The sequence below is a fragment of the Sus scrofa genome, chromosome 2 (genome assembly GCF_054392235.1).
Source record: "Sus scrofa isolate SSC_HxYL_T2T_F1_AM1 chromosome 2, Sscrofa_HxYL_maternal_Yorkshire_Landrace_v2.0, whole genome shotgun sequence".
Classification (NCBI taxonomy): Eukaryota; Metazoa; Chordata; class Mammalia; order Artiodactyla; family Suidae; genus Sus; species Sus scrofa.
The window spans coordinates 135,563,164-135,579,581 of NC_139384.1; the positions used below are offsets into that span (position 1 = coordinate 135,563,164).

The 16,418-nt window shown below is 35.6% G+C and overlaps 1 protein-coding gene, 1 long non-coding RNA gene and 1 pseudogene across 26 annotated transcripts in view; 1 reads left to right on the forward strand and 2 right to left on the reverse strand.

The window, feature by feature from the left end:
- The window catches only part of LOC100524732 (protein FAM170A), a 689,565-nt gene that overhangs the window by 571,667 nt on the left and 101,480 nt on the right, over positions 1–16,418 (forward strand). For all 25 annotated transcript variants that reach the window (XM_085014400.1, XM_085014401.1, XM_085014386.1 and 22 more), the window contains one exon: positions 16,110–16,230. The gene's annotated coding sequence lies outside the window, so the exon portion shown is untranslated. The remainder of the gene's footprint in view (positions 1–16,109; positions 16,231–16,418) is intronic.
- On the reverse strand, positions 5,553–10,034 carry LOC110259666 (large ribosomal subunit protein bL32m pseudogene; annotated as a pseudogene).
- LOC102160311 (uncharacterized) overlaps positions 12,773–16,418 on the reverse strand; it is a 462,347-nt gene continuing 458,701 nt past the window's right edge. The window contains exon 11 of the long non-coding RNA XR_014838658.1: positions 12,773–15,397. This is a non-coding gene — a long non-coding RNA (uncharacterized LOC102160311). The remainder of the gene's footprint in view (positions 15,398–16,418) is intronic.

Below are 16,418 nucleotides of genomic sequence, written 5' to 3' on the forward strand. Positions count from 1 at the left end.
CAGAATAAAAGAGCCATATTTTCTGCTATCACAAAGATATTTTACAGAAGAAATGGGGAGAAATGCATGGGATAAGCTAGGTGTGCTTCACTGTGTGCAAGCTTTTTAAATTTCCTCTTGGGAATTTCCTTCAGTAAGTCCATGTTGCTTAAATTATCCCTTGTGAAAAAGTTCACAAATTTTGTACTACTTATGTTTTCCCAGGGGCAGTCAGATGCCCATCTATGTGCTGGAAATAAAGTTGGGAGTGAGTCCCAGGTCACTCAATTTCTCTTTAAGCCTTGGGGAGGAATTTGACTTTATCTGTATTGAAGCCACTTTGACATTTTACTTCCAGAACTTTAATATGTGTTCAAGTAAATCATGTGATATTTAAAGATGTTATTAAAAGTGAACAATTTCATATTATAATTGCCATTCCTGTCAGGAAATCCTTGTAAAAGATACCAGATGTGAATTAAACTCTCCAAGGAAAATCAGTGGGTTTTTTTTTTTTTTTTGGTCTGTCACATAATAAAATGTCAAAGGAAAGATGATAAGGAAACAAATTGTTTAAGATGGGATATTTGTCATGATGGAACTTTGAGGTTTTGGCTACACAAACAGATTAGATAGTATTGGAGTTTAACATTCTGATTTGATTTGGCATGTCTTCCCTGTATAGAGGCAGACTGATGTGGATTCTAATAGTCAATGGCCTATGAAAAAGATGACACCAAACTTCTCTTTTCTACTTCATCTCCAAGGTTTGATCAATAATTTTCCTTCAGGTTATTTCTCCTTTTCAAAACCAAATCCCTCAGTCTTCCTTTGTGCTACGTCTGTGCCTAATTTTTTGTTTAAAAAAGAGAAAAAAAAACTTTAGGTAAAATACTATTACACCTTATGTCCCCTAATACTCACTATATCAGGAATAACAACGAATTTCCCCCCCTTAAATAAGCTATTGTCTTATCTAGGAACAGATTAAGTGTCATCATTATTTCAAATAACATCATTATGAATATAAAATTGTACAAATCCTTTAGGATATGTAACTAAATTTATATTAATTTTTAAAGGAAATTGATTACAAATAGAAGAGATTTGATTGATTTTTTGTGTGAATTAGAATCTGTATTCCTGTCAAAAATATATGACAAATAATTGTATACATGCTTATATGTGCTTTAAAGCAGAAAAACATGATTTCAAATACTGATAATTGCTTCTGGGAGTCCATTAGAATATAAAGATTGAACCAAGTATATACAAATCTATTGACACATATGAAGACTTTTAAGAGAAAAATCTACTTATTCTTTTATGGCAACAATCTTTATTATGCTCAATTTTCCCAAATTATAATTTCTCATTGTAACAGACCGAAGTTAAATAGACCTAGTGTAAACAACTTGTCTATGAGTAGCAAAATGTTGAGTGCAAATTATTTCCATTGAAGTTCTTTTTTTAATTTAATTTTTTTAAATTATAGTTGATTTACAATGTTCTGGAAATTTCTGCTGTACGGCAAAGTGATCCAGTCATACATATATATATGTTATTTTTCTCATACTATCTTCTATAATGTTCTACCACAAGTGATTGTATATAGTTCCCTGTGCTATACAGCAGAACCTCTCATTGCTTATCCATTCTAAATGCAATAGTTTGCATCTATTAACCCCAAAATTCCAGTCCATCTCACTCCTTCCCCCACCCACTTGGAAACCACAACTCTGTTCTCCATATCTTTGAGACTATTTTTGTTCTATAGATAGGTTCACCTGTGCCATATTTTGGATTCCACATATAAATGATACAGCATAGTATTTTTCTTTCTTTTTATGACTCACATCAATTAGTATGAGAATCTCTAATTCCATCCATGTTGTAGCAAATGGCATTATTTTGCCCTTTTTATGGCTGAGTAATATTCCGTTGTGTATATGTACCACATCTTCTTTTTTTTTTTTTTAATTTTTTTTTATTTTCCCACTGTACAGCAAGGGGGTTGGTTATCCTTATATGCATACATTACAATTACATTTTTCCCCCACCCTTTCTTCTGTTGCAACATGAGTATCTAGACAAAGTTCTCAATGCTATCAGCAGGATCTCCTTGTAAATCTATTCTAAGTCATGTCTGATAAGCCCAAGCTCCCGATCCCTCCCCCTCCCTCCCTCTCCCATCAGGCAGCCACAAGTCTCTTCTCCAAGTCCATGATTTTCTTTTCTGAGGAGATGTTCATTTGTGCTGGATATTAGATTCCAGTTATAAGTGATATCATATGGTATTTGTCTTTGTCTTTCTGACTCATTTCACTTAGTATGAGATTCTCTAGTTCCATCCATGTTGCTGCAAATGGCATTATGTCATTCTTTTTTATGGCTGAGTAGTATTCCATTGTGTATATATACTACCTCTTCCGAATCCAATCATCTGTCGATGGACATTTGGGTTGTTTCCATGTCCTGGCTATTGTGAATAGTGCTGCAATGAACATGCGGGTGCATGTGTCTCTTTTAAGTAGAGTTTTGTCCGGATAGATGCCCAAGAGTGGGATTGTGGGGTCATATGGAAGTTCTATGTATAGATTTCTAAGGTATCTCCAAACTGTTCTCCATAGTGGCTGTACCAGTTTACATTCCCACCAACAGTGCAGGAGGGTTCCCTTTCCTCCACAGCCCCTCCAGCACTTGTTATTTGGTACCACATCTTCTTAATCCATTCAACTGTTGATGGACATTCAGGTTGTTTCTTTGTCTTGGCTATTATAAAAAGTGCTGCTATGAACATGTAGCTTTTTGAAAGAAAGTTTTATCTGGATATGGAGTGGGATTTCTGGATCATATGGTGGTTCTATATTTAGTTTTCTGAGGAAACTCCATATTGTTTCCCATAGTGGTTGTATCAGTTTACGTTCCCACCAACAGTGTAGGAGGGTTCATTTTTCTCCACACTCTGTCCAGCATTTGTTATTTGTAGACTTATAAATGACAGCTATTTTGACTGATGTGAGGTGGTGCTTCATTGTAGTTTTGATTTGCATTTCTCTAATAATTAGAGATGAGAAATTGAGCATTTTTTTCATTTGCCTGTTGGCCATCCATATGCCTTCTTTGGAGAAATGTCTGTTTAGGTCTTCTCCCAATTTTTCTGTTGAGTTGTTTGGGTTTTTTTTGTTTTTTGTTTTTTTGTTTTTTTGCTGTTGAGTTGTGTGAGTTGATTGAAGGTTAAGCCATGGTTGGTGGCATCGTTTGCAACTATTTTCTCCCATTCTGTAAGTTATCTTTTTGTTGTTGTTGTTTGTTTTAATGACTTCCTTTTCTGTGCAATATCTTGTTAATTTGATTAGTTCACATTGGTTAATTTTTGTTTATTTCTATTGCTTTGGGAGACTGACCTAAGAAAACATTTGTAAGGTTGATTTCAGAGAATGTTTTGTCTGTGTTCTCTTCTAGGAGTTTGATGGTTTCTTATCTTATGTTTAAGTCTTTAAGCCATTTTGAATTTATTTTTGTGCATGGTGTGTGGCTGTGTTCTAGTTTCATTGATTTACATTTAGCTGTCCAGTTTTCCCAGCACTGCTTGCTGAAAAGACTGTCCTTTTTCCAATTTTATATTCTTGCTTCCTTCATTGGATAATTGACCATAGGTGTCGGGTTAATTTCTGAGCTCTCTATTCTATTCCATTGGTTTGTATGTCTGTTTTGGTACCAGTACTACACTGTCTCGATTGCTGTAGCTTTGTAATATTGTCTGAAGTCTGTGAGAATTATGCCTCCTGCTTGGCATTTTACCCCCAGGGTTGCTTTGGCAATTCTGGATCTTTTAAGGTTCCATATAAATTTTTGGTTTGTTTGTTTTAGTTCTATGAAAGATGGCATGGGTAATTTGATAGGGATCACATTAAATCTGTATATTGCTTTGGGTACTATGTTCATTTTAATGATATTAATTCTTCCAATCCAGGAGCATGAATATCTTTACATTTCTTTGAATTCTCTTTGATTTCTCTTATTAGTGTATAGCTCTTTCACATCCTTGGCCAGGTTTATTCCTGGTTTTTAATTTTTTAGCGGTGCAATTTTAAAAGGTTTATTTGTATATTCCTTTTCTAATATTTCATTATAAGTATCCAGAGATGTAACCAATTTATGAATGTTAGTATAGTATCCTGCTATTTTGCTAAATTCATTGATCAGTTTGAGTAGATTTTTCATGGAGTCCTTAGGGTTTTCTATATAGTATCATGTCATCTGTATATACTGATAAATTTACCTGTTTTCTTCCAATTTGGATACATTTTATTTTATTTTTTTTGTTTGTCTGATTACTGTGACTAGGTCTTCCAATACTAAGTTAAATAAATATGGTGAGAGTGGGCATCCTTGTCTTGTTCCATATTTTATCAGGAAGGCTTTCAGCATTTCTCCATTGAGTAATATACTTGCTATGGGTTTGTCATAAATGGCTTTTCTTATGTTAAGATATGTTCTCCCATACCTACTTTGGTAAGAGTTTTTATCAGGAATGGATGTTGGATTTTGTCAAATGCTTTTTCTGCATCTATTGAGATGATCATGTGTTTTTTGACTTTTCTGTTGTTAATGTGGTGTATGACATTGATTGATTTGCATATGTTGAACCATCCTTGTGATCTTGAGGTGAATCCCACTTAGTCATGGTGTATGATCTTTTTTATGTGTTTTTGTATTTGGTTGTCTAAAATTTTGTAGAGAATTTTTGCATCTATATTCATCAAAGATATTGGCCTATATTTTCTTTTTTGGTGGTATCTTTGGTTTTGGTATTAGGGTGATGGTGGCTTCATGGAATATCTTTGGGAGCATTACTACTTCTTAAACCTTTTGGAATGTTTTAAGAATGGGTATAATTTATTTTTTGTATGTTTGGTATAATTCACCTGTAGTCTGGTCCTGAACTTTTTGTTTGTAGCGAGTGTTTTTATTCATATTCAATTTCATTTCTAGCAATTGGTCTGTTTGAATGATGTATTTCTTCTTGATTCAGTTTTGACAGGTTGTATGTCTTTAGAAAGTTTTCCATTTCTTCTAGGTTGTCAAATTTGTTGGCACATAATTGTTCCTAATAGTCTCTTATTTTTTTTTAATTCTGCAGTATCTGTTGAGATTTCTGCTTTTTTCCATTTATTATTTTGTTTATTTGGATTCTTTTTCTCGGTAAGTCTGGCCAGTGGTTTGTTAATTTTGTTTACCTTTTCAAAGATCCAACTCTTGGTTTTATTGATTTTTTTCCTATTGTTTTTTTGAATCTCTGTTTTATTAATTTCCTCTCTTTTTTTTTCTCTGCATAAACATTTTCAAACTTTACTCCTGGTATAACCTTCAAATTACCCACAAAAAAAACTACCTGCTTATAAAGAATATTTTAAACTATATTGATGATTTAAAAACAAGCATAAAAATGAAGGATAGCCAAGATAACCACATAACCAAAAAAGAAGCAAGGAATCAATCATCCTTTTTTTTTTTTTCCCCAGGAGAAATGTATTATGTGAAGTTATCCTCTGGAAACATGTCTGGTGTCAGTTCTGGGTAAACCAGGACAGCCTCTTCTGCTCTCGCTCAATGATCCTTTTGCCCTGATCCTGCTCTGAGGGTGTCTGCCCTGAGTGCAGCACCATGGTCTCCATGACAGGAGCCTTGAACAGGCCCCCTTATTGCTTCCCTACCTGTCATCTTATTTCTGCTGTCTCCTTACGCACCTTCTTGTAGCAATAGCCACAGAGGATGTGTTTCTGTTTCAGGTGTCCACATTCAGGACAAACGTCTATGTTGTTCTTAACTTTAATAAGCTTCTGTGGGTTTCTTCTTCTATACCAGTTAACTTCAATTCTATGTCTGTTTTTGGGAGCTGCCATCCAAAAGACACTATCCAAAAGGCCAGAAATCTCTTTATTTCCATTGGTATCATTTGCTGGTTCTGTTCATATAGCTGGGCCTTGGACTGCCAATGCTGGTCCCCAAGGATGAATGGGAAAGCCTAGTAGAATGTGCTGAAGTTTCTCTTGTAGTTTCTCCCAACAATTCCAGAGGAGTCCCTAGGCTGTGGGCCAGGGCAGAACCACCAGCACCAGCACAGCTTGTGCTATGTTGCTTGCCCAAAACCTACTCCCAATGGGCCACTGGGTCCCACCCCTACCTTGAGCATAAGCACAGATCAGAGTCAGGCAAACATCCGATTTCCTCTCTGATCTTTATGATTCCCTTCCTTCTGCTGACTTTAGGTTTCGTTTGTTCTCCTTTTTCTAATTCTTTTAGGTGGCGGGTTAAGCTGTTGATTTGAGATTTTTTTTTTTCCTTTATGAGCTGTTGATTTGAGATTTTTTTTTCCTTTATTGCTATGAACTTCCCTCTAAGAATGCTTTTAAGCTGTTGATTTGAGATTTTTTTTTTCATTTATGAGCTGTTGATTTCAGATTTTTTTTCCTTTATTGCTATTATCTTCCCTCTAAGAATGCTTTTGCAGCATGCCATATATTTTGAATGGTTGTGTTTTCATTGTCATTTGTCTAGAGGTATTTTTTTCATTTCCCTTTTGACTTCCTCACTGACCCATTGTTTTTGTTTTTGTTTTTAGTAGCATGTTGTTTAGTCTCCATGTAATAAGTTTTTCTTCTCATTTATTTTCTTTTGGTAAATTTCAAGTGTCATGCCGTTGTGGTCAAAGAAGATATTTGGAATAATTTTTACTCTTAAATTTGTTGAGGTTTTCATGCCCCAGTACTTGGTCAGTTCAAGAGAATATTCCATGTTCATTTGCAAATGTATTTCTTATTTTTTTGGAAGTAATGTCCTTAAAATATCAGTTAAGTCTCACTGTTCTATTGTATCGTTTAGGATATTTTCTTATTGATTTTTCTGTCTAGAGTATCTGTCCATTGATGTGAGTGGGTATAAAAATCTCCTACTATTATTGCATTCCCATTAATTTTTCCTTTTCTGTCTGCTAGTATTTGTTGTATGTATTTGAGCACTCCTATATTAGGGGCATATGTATTGACAAATGTAATATTCTCTTCTTGAATTTATCCTTTTACCATAAGTTTCCTTCTGGGTCTTTCTTTATGGCCTTTGTTTTAAAGTCTATTTTATCTTATATGAGTATTCGACTCTCGCTTTCCTGTCTCTTCCATTCACATAAGATATCTTTTACCATCCCCTCACTTTTTCAGTTTGTATATGTCTTTTGCCCTAAGGTGAATCTCTTATAAGCAGGATATTGTTGGCTCTTATTTTTTTAATCCAGTCTGCCACTGTATGTCTTTTTATTAGAGCATTCAATCCATTGACATTTAAAGTAATTCTTGATAAATATGTCTTTGTTGTCAGTTTAAACCTTGTTTTCCAGTTGATTCCATGTTTCTCCTTTGTTTTCTTTTTCTTTTCTTTTCTTTTTGTTTGATGATTTATTTTATGCTTGTGTCCTCTAATTTTTAGTTTTTGTTGAATGTATTATTAAGTTTTAATTTGTGGTTGCCCTGTTTTTCAAGTATGTTAACCCCTTCCTGTCTGCATGCTTTAGCCTAATAGTTATATACTCAAACACATTCTTTAAAAAAAAGTCTAGATTTTCTTACTTTCCTTCTCCACATTCTATGATTTTGATGTCCTTTTTTACATCTTCATGTTTATCCTTTTGCTGTTCTTCATGTTTATCATCACTTCTACAAATATTTTTTTTTCTTTTAGTTCTGTATACTTCTTATTTATTACTTTCCACTTGTGATTTCTTCCATCATATATCTTCTTATTCCTTTCCTATCTAGAGGACAACTTTCAGTATTTTTTTTAAATGGGTTTAGTCTTTCTATATTTTAGATTTTGTTTGTTGGAGAAATTCTTTATTTTTCTTTATATTTTAAATGATAATCTTGCTGGGTAAAGTATTCTCGACTTCAAATTTTTCCTTTTAGAACTTTTATGAATATATCTTGCCACTCTCTTCTGGCCTGTAGTGTATCTGTAGAGAAATCAGCTGATAGTCTTATGGGGGTTCCTTTCTAATATACTCTTTGTTTTTTCTTGCTGGCTTTAGAAACCTCTCCTTATCTTTAATTTTTGCCATTTTTATTGTGATATTTATTGGTGTAGATATGTTTGGGTTCCACTTATTTGGGACTCTCTGCCCTTCCTGCATCTTGATATCTGTTCCTTTATATTTGGAAAGTTTTCAGCCATATTTTTGAAATGTATTTTCAATCCCCTTTTCTTTTTCTTCTCCTTCTGGAATCCCTGTTATGCTTAGATTGGCCCTCTTTATATTATCCAATAGATGTCTTATATTGCTTTCATGTTTTTTGATTTGGTTTTCTGTCTGCTGTCCTGATAGGTTATTTTTATCACTCTGTTTTTCAAGTCACTTATTCATTCCTCTGCATTATTCATTCTGGTCTTCAATGCCTTATGTCAGCTTACATCTCTGCAAATGAATTTTCTAATTTTTCTTTTCTCCTCTTCATATTTTCTAGTTCCTTTATAAAGTGGTTCTAAAGCATTACTGTTCATATCTGCTCCTAGTTCCTTCAGTATTTTCACTATCTCATTTTTGAACTCGAGGTCTCTTAGAATGCAGAGTTATGTTTCAATGTTTGCGCCTTCAGGGGAATTCTCCTGTTCTTTTAACCAGGATTGGTTCCTGAGGTTCTTCATTTTGTTATATATTTCTTATTCACTGAGTTTAGGGTAAACAGCTATCTACCATAGTCTTGGAGGACTACTGATATGTGAAAGTGCCCCTGGTAGCTTGTGAGAGCTTACTATTTTCTTTGATGTTAGGACTGCTTTTGGTTTGGATGCTTGCTGTCTCTTTCCTTAGTATTTGAAGGGTCTCATCCCCTTGATAGGAAGTGTGCCAGTGTACAAACTCTAGGAGATTGAGGCAGTGGGCAGGTCCTTTGGCAAATGCCTGGCTGCTGGGCCCTTGACAGTGGCGAATACCCTCAGGGAGGTGGCTCAGGCTGCTCCTGTTTTCAGTGCCCTGTGAAGTGGCAGTGATCCTCAGAGAGGTGTGGGCACCACTCAGACCCTTTGGGAGTGGCAATGGCAGAGCATGTGCATTCCCAAAGGAGTGAGGGCAACAGGTAGCTTTTGGTGGCAGTGCTCTCCTCTGCAGTGATCCCTGAGGTGATTGGGGCCACTGATAATGCCTGTTCACAGACCTCTAGTGGTGGTGGGCCATGCCCACTTCTGGAGTGGGAGAGGGCCGTAGTGGTTTTCTCCTGGCCCATATAGCCCATGCAAGAGGTCCTCTGCTACTCAAGAGCCCACACAATTCTGCAGAGAAAGATATTCCTGTGGCAGATTTTCTCCTCTTCTCTAGCCCCTCCAAACAATGACTCCTTGCTTTTCCTATAGGTCCAGGCTTCCTCCCATGCTCCCTCAGCTGTGGTGCTTCATTCCCTAGCCCCTCCAAACAATGACTCCTTGCTTTTCCTATAGGTCCAGGCTTCCTCCCATGCTCCCTCAGCTGTGGTGCTTCATTCCCTAGCCCCTCAGGTTGTCTCCACACAGCCAACCTTAGTTTTCTCTCAGGAACTGACCTCGGAATCCTTGGCCTGAGACTAAGCACCCAGCCCCTGCCTGAGTGTCTCAGTCTATGGTGTCCCATGTGGTGATACTGGTAGTCAGTGAGGGTATCTCTCTGCTTTGCCCTCCTCAGTCTGGCTGCTGTGCTTTTGTCTGGGGCTTCGAGGTTCCTTCTCCATCCTGGCTGATTTTCCCATCCATTAAGTGGCCTCCCATGGTTCAGATTCCTTTCCTTTTTCACAGCTCTCTCACAGCTGTTCCTGTCCTGATTCTCCCCCCCCCCCCCCGCTTTTCTCTTTCTTTTTTTTTGTCCCCTTGTGTTCTACCCAGTCATGTGCAGGGTTTCTTGCCCTTTTTGGAGGTTAAGGTATCTTGCCAGCATTCAGTATAATCATTCTTCTACATGTAGGTTTTGTTTTTGTTTTTGTTTTTGTTTTCCTATGGGAGAAGGTGAGCACCATGTCTTACTCCTCAGCCATCTTGATCGCACATCCCTCTCTACTGTGAAATTCTTAAGTATGTTTCAAAAGAAACATTTGTTTCCCTAGATGCATTTGAAATTGATCATTTTCTTCTTCACTATTTCAGTATAGGTATTATAATGACAATTAGGAAAAACCCTATTTTCCCTATTTACATGTAGAGTTTGACAGTTTCTCCCCTCAAAGATAATTGTTTGCAACTCACTTTTATCTTGCTCAGAAAAAAAAGTTATGAACTTTTTTCTTGGAGCATTTCAAATGATAACCCAAATTAATTATAACAGCAAAAGAAAATGGTTTACATTTATATGCCTGTAAAATAAATTTTTGAGTGATATCTCTTCCTTAAGACCCAAGCAAAAAAATAACTCTAGTATGTATTTTCTTTTAATCAAATGTGATTTGAAGATTTTCTGTTAATCAGAAAATTTTGGCACTTTGGCCTTGGCTAAACAAAGATGTTTCTTATCTTTAAAATATACTCTAAATTAGTTCTCCATTCATAGAATTCATACATGGATATACATTTCCTTTTGTGTTTCATTAGAAGGAAGAGAAACTCTAAATATGATGACATGTTGATTTCATGAGTAAAGAATAAAATGATAACGTGAAGAGAAGCTTTCTGAAAAATTCCTTAGGTCCAGACGAAGTCACTCAACTTATTCTGAGGCATGATGATTAGAGCAAGTTATTTTTAGCGCTAAATTAAGTGTAAATTTTATTAAATATATCAAGCATTTTATAGGTAAGAAATACTGTAGAAATACATACGATATAATTGTGTAAACAGTGGAGAAAGATAAATGGATCATGCAACCTTTAGCAAATTCCATACTATGATTGCTTTGTGCAAGAATAAGATAGAAGTTGCCGTTGTGGCCCAGTGGTGAACAAATCCAACTAGGAACCATGAGGTCGCAGGTTCGATCCCTGGCTTTGCTCAGTGGGTTAAGGATCCAGAGTTGCCGTGAGCTGTGGTGTAGGTTGCAGATGCGGCTTGTATCCCACATTGCTGTGGCTCTGGCGTAGGCCGGTAGCTACAGCTCCAATTAGACCCTTAGCCTGGGAACCTCCATATGCCGTGGTCTAGAAAAGGCAAAAAGACAAAAAAAAAAAAAAAAGAGTAAGATAAATGAAATGTTTATAATTGCCTTCAACCAGATGTATATTAGTTGTATAATCTCATGATGGGTATCTATTAGGTTAACCATTGACTGTTACCATAAAAGTAGGTGAGTTCATTATAGTAGAAACAGATTACCTTCTTTGAATGACTACATTAATTTCCTAGGGCTGCCATAACTAAGAGCCACAGACTGGGTGACTTAAATAACAGAAATTTATTTTATCACAGTTCTGCAGGCTAGATGTCCATAATCAGGGTTGGGAGATTGGTTCTTTCCGAGGTCTCTCTCCTGGCTGATTTCTCCCTGTCATTCCATGTAGTTTTCTCTGTACTTGTACATATCTATGTCCTAATTCCTTCTTTTTACAGGGACACCAGTCACAGTGGATTAAACCTCACCCTAATGACTTCATTTTAACTTACTTATAGTTATATTCTGAGGTACTCAGGGTTAAGTTTCAATACATGAATTTGGAGGCCATTGAGGGGGGGCAGCTCAGCCTGTAACAGTGATCCTGTGCCTTTTCCATAAAGGTAGCTTTTTCACTGTAGCTCTGTCTTTCTGACCGGGATCACAAAACTTCATGAGCTGCATTGCCCTTGATACATAAATCCAGCAATTGTGATGTGTTATTACCCTGACTTAGGGTGGAATTAAGCCTTTCTAGGTCATTCCTCTGTTGTTTCCAGCTGGCACTAGGGTGAGTATGTGGATTTCATTTCCCTCTAAAAATGCAAATGCAGGAGTTCCCGTTGTGGCGCAGTGGTTAACGAATCTGACTAGGAACCATGAGGTTGCGGGTTCGGTCCCTGCCCTTGCTCAGTGGGTTAATGATCCAGCATTGCCGTGAGCTGTGGTGTAGGTTGCAGACGTGGCTGGGATCCCATGTTGCTGTGGCTCTGGCGTAGGCCAGTGGCTACAGCTCCGATTTGACCCCTAGCCTGGGAACCTCCATATGCCGCGGGAGTGGCCCAAAGAAATAGCAAAAAAAAAAAGACAAAAAAATAAAATAAAAATAAAAAATGACTTTATTTAAAAAAAATGCAAATGCATTGTTTCCAATGAAGCTACTCTATGCCAATGTGAGGAAAAAGCATCTCTCCAGTAAGGGAAAACACACAAAAAGAAAAAAAAAAAAAAAGCATGTGGATGTGAGCAAGGTTGAGAGGCAGAAAAAGAATCCTGATAGCTTTCAAATTCCTGGAGGGGGGGTCCACCCTTTCTTCCTCGTGTGTTTTGGTTCTGAATTATTTTTGTTTGTTTGCGTGCCTCCTTATTTTGGCTAAGTTAATACAGAGTATGTAATATCTATTTATAAGAAGTTAAACTGTATACACCTGTGGGTCTTAACCTTTTCTTTTTTTTTTTCTCGTATAAGGGAGGGTGTATTGTACTTAGTAATGATCTCATGCCCTCAATGAGAAATATATAAATACTCTCAATGACCAATGATGGCAATGACACCTCTATAACTCGACAGATATGGTTTCCATATGCTCCTGAATCTTTTAATTTTCTCTCCTCAGAGAGGCTGGGTTCACTGTGAAAATATATTTTTTTCAAAGTAGATATATTCAAGCAAAAATTATTATGCATACGCCACAGTCACAATATATAAAATATTTAGTTAACCTGGAAACAAATAGGCTAAATGAATACAGTAATTTACATAATCAGAAAATAAAACTATTCTGCAAAATATGAAATTTCCCTCTCAAATATTATATTCAGTTAATATATATGTAATGTCAATGTGGAGACTGTTCTTTTTGTACTGTGATTTATCTACTCAGTGGAGTAAAGAACAGGAAGATTTGATTCATTAAATGTGCTTAAAGCCTGGACCTACCATAAATATCTCATTATCTCTGTAATTGAATATACTGTACTTGGAAATGCTACATATACATAGTTCTTAATGACTTTTCAAAGATTTAGGGCACAGCTTTTACATGTAGAACACAGACTTTCAAGTACGAAGGTCATAGATAAACTTGACCAGATAAATTTTTTTTCTCAATTTTCTTCATTGGTATCTTGGAGAGTTTCTTCTCAAACCTAGATGTGTGTAGGAATCTCCTGGGGATCTTTTTAAAATATGCATTTAACTTTAGTAAGTCTAGAGCAGGACATGAGATTCAGCTTGTCGCTAAGCAGCCCCAAGTGATAAAGTGAAGATTTGTGATGACTTAAAGAGCCAATGTTCTGCCTAACCACCCTCCAAAAAGAAATCCTGTTCTAAATTAACTTGCATTCCAGAAAGTTTCTCAAAAACCTTCATATGATGATGATTACACTTCTGGAAAGTAACTTAGTTCAAATGAAAATACGTATTTTCTTTACAATAGATAGAACATATGCTGCACACATATTGACAAAGTCTCTCCTTGGTCAAACTCTATTCAGGCTTTGTAAGCCCTCTAGGAATGATTTCAGCACCTGTACTTGTTGGGCCTGCATGAGCAGTTAGAGCAAGAATCCAGCTAAGTCATTTTAGCAAGAATCCTCACCCTTGATAGCTGATCACCCTGGATTTCTGATCAAATCCTCCTCCCCCACCATCCCCCCAGATATTATCAAATAACACTGCCTGCCCTCAGCAGGAGTCATGTTAATTCTATTTAGCCAGAATACTTTCTTATTCATAATCTTTTTTTCTTCTTACTTTCTATCAGTGGACCCCACTCTGTTCCTCTGCTATAAATCACAACTTCTCTTTTATATATTTGGAGTTGAAACTATTCTCTCTCCCCTACTGCAAATCCCCATTGCAGTAGAACCTTGAATAAAGTTTCCCTGACTGCCTTTACTAAGCATAGAGTCAGTTTTTCTTTAACAATAATACTCATCTACCCATTTAAATATTAACTTTAGTAGAGGAAAACTGCTTATAAATTTATCAATATCTATCTATTGTTTTTTATTACTTTCAATTCTTCTGATCTGGATCACTACAGGAAGAATGAAAAATACTTAAATTATAGGATTAAACATTTTGAAAGGTCACAATCATCTACTTTCAAAATATTCCTTGAGTATAGTTGCAATGGGTTTGATGATAAAGGTGATTACTAGCTCAAAAACAAGAGGAAAAGACTGAATTTTGTTAAGTTTTACATAAAGATTCACCTGTCTCTGGTTCTTGGTGGCCTCACAGTTAAGGATTTGGCCTTGTCACTGCTGTGGCTCAGGTGTGATCCCTGGCTCTGGAACTTTTTAATGCTCTGGGTGTTGGGAGAAAAAAAAAAAAAAAAAGACTCACCTGTCTTGGTACAAAGTACTGTTAAAGAAAAAAATTTATTACTATAACTTGCTAAAGATGATATGGCAAACTTTATTCAGGACCATGATGATAGGTATAGGGTCCCTGCAATGAGATTTTGCAATAAGGAAGAGAGAGGGATTGGGCTCAACTCTGAATACAGCATAGGCAAGTGGAAATTTATAGCCAGAGTAACTATAATCTTAAAAGTAATGCGTAGACATTATAATCTATAACCAAAATTGCTAATTTGGCTGACATGGAAAGTTAAGTGAATAAGAATTAAAAATACATATTGATCTAAGTGATGATTAGGGTAAAGAGAAAACTATAAGTAAGGTTGTAATCTGTTAAGGAATAAGCCAGTAGCATTATTGCAATTCAAAATCTGGGGAGTATGGGCAAAGCTGGCTTTGACCAAAAAAGCAAATATAGTGTTGAATCATTTGTAAGAAAAAGAATTAGTGAAAATAAATTACTTCTATGTAAATATTGAAAAGTTAAAGTACTACCAATAATAAAACTGAATAGGAATAAATCTTAAAAGCTAGAAATTAATAAAATAATTTAACAGTTGAAATAATATGTGAACTTTTGCAAACTATTATTAGTTTGAAATATTTTTGTCTGCAAGTAACAAAGATGACCTAACAGTGACTTAAACAATTAGTTATTGATTTTTCCCACAGAACTGAGAAATCTGAAAATAGATTGCTATAGATTTGGTTACACTTTTCACATATGCCTTCAAGGACACAACCTCTTGCTAGTTAATGTTAAAATGGTGTTCAAGCAGGAACAAAGAGGAAGGAGACCTTTCTCTTAGTCTCTTCCTTTTCTTCATCACCATCCTCTTTCTTCTACCCTTATTTCTTCTCTCTTCCTTCGTCTTCAGGTAAGCAAAAGCTTGGGTACAAGCACTTCCCACTCAGACAGATCCCTTTTTTTCTATTTATCCATATCTCTAGCTGCATAGGAAACAAAAAATGGCCAATAAATATTTCATCTTGGGATCAACATGTTATGAGTTTTCTTTTACAGATAAGGTCACAGGTAAGTACTTAGTGTTAATAAGATGTTCTGTAGTGTCAGAATAACAGGATCCTTTCATCTTTGTGCTAGACCAGATACTGGTAAATCATGTAACTATGTAAAGTGATGGATGTTAACTAGGCTTATTGTGGTAATCTCCTCACAAGTTACATGTATATCAAGTAATTGTGTTGTATACCTGGGAATAAAACAGTGTTATTTGTTAATTACATCTCAATGAACTGGAAAAATGAAATGAAGAATAGACAAATGGGAGCTTTATTAACATTCAAGTACAGAAATACATCAAATTAGAACCTATGCCTAGCTTCTAAATACTTTTATGTTTTTTCTGCAGTTGGTCGTAAGGCAATAATTTGCTCTCATACACTATATGGTCAGTAATTTCCTTGTTTTCAGCCACCAGTTGAACTAATAAATATGTTTCACTCACTTGGTTTGCCTAAGCTGTCATTCTGAGAGGTGAGAGTTCTTGAATATCCTATGCGAACTCTTTTTAGTTGTTTTTGTAGTATACATGAACTTTCATGATAAATGTTACAAATCTATAGATAGGAAGAGAGATGATAAATGGATAGTAATCTGTATTCCCTCATGTAAAGTTATTCACTTCTTTGTCTTCCTTAGGATGATATATTTCCCTTCCATCACTCAAAAAAAAACTAAGACAAAGTTTTATGGACCAGCAGCATAAACAAAAGAAATTCCTTATTTGGGAATGAACATTAAGAAACTGAGCAAATAAGATGTAAGTACTTCATACTTCCCCATTTTAACATTATTTTCTACATATTAATTTGAAAATATAATTGAAAATGAGGAGCTTATATTTCGTTAATATTATCTTAGAGTAGAATTGGAAACAGAATATACCAGAGCTTATATTTCGTTAATATTATCTTAGAGTAGAATTGGAAACAGAATATACCAGAAAAA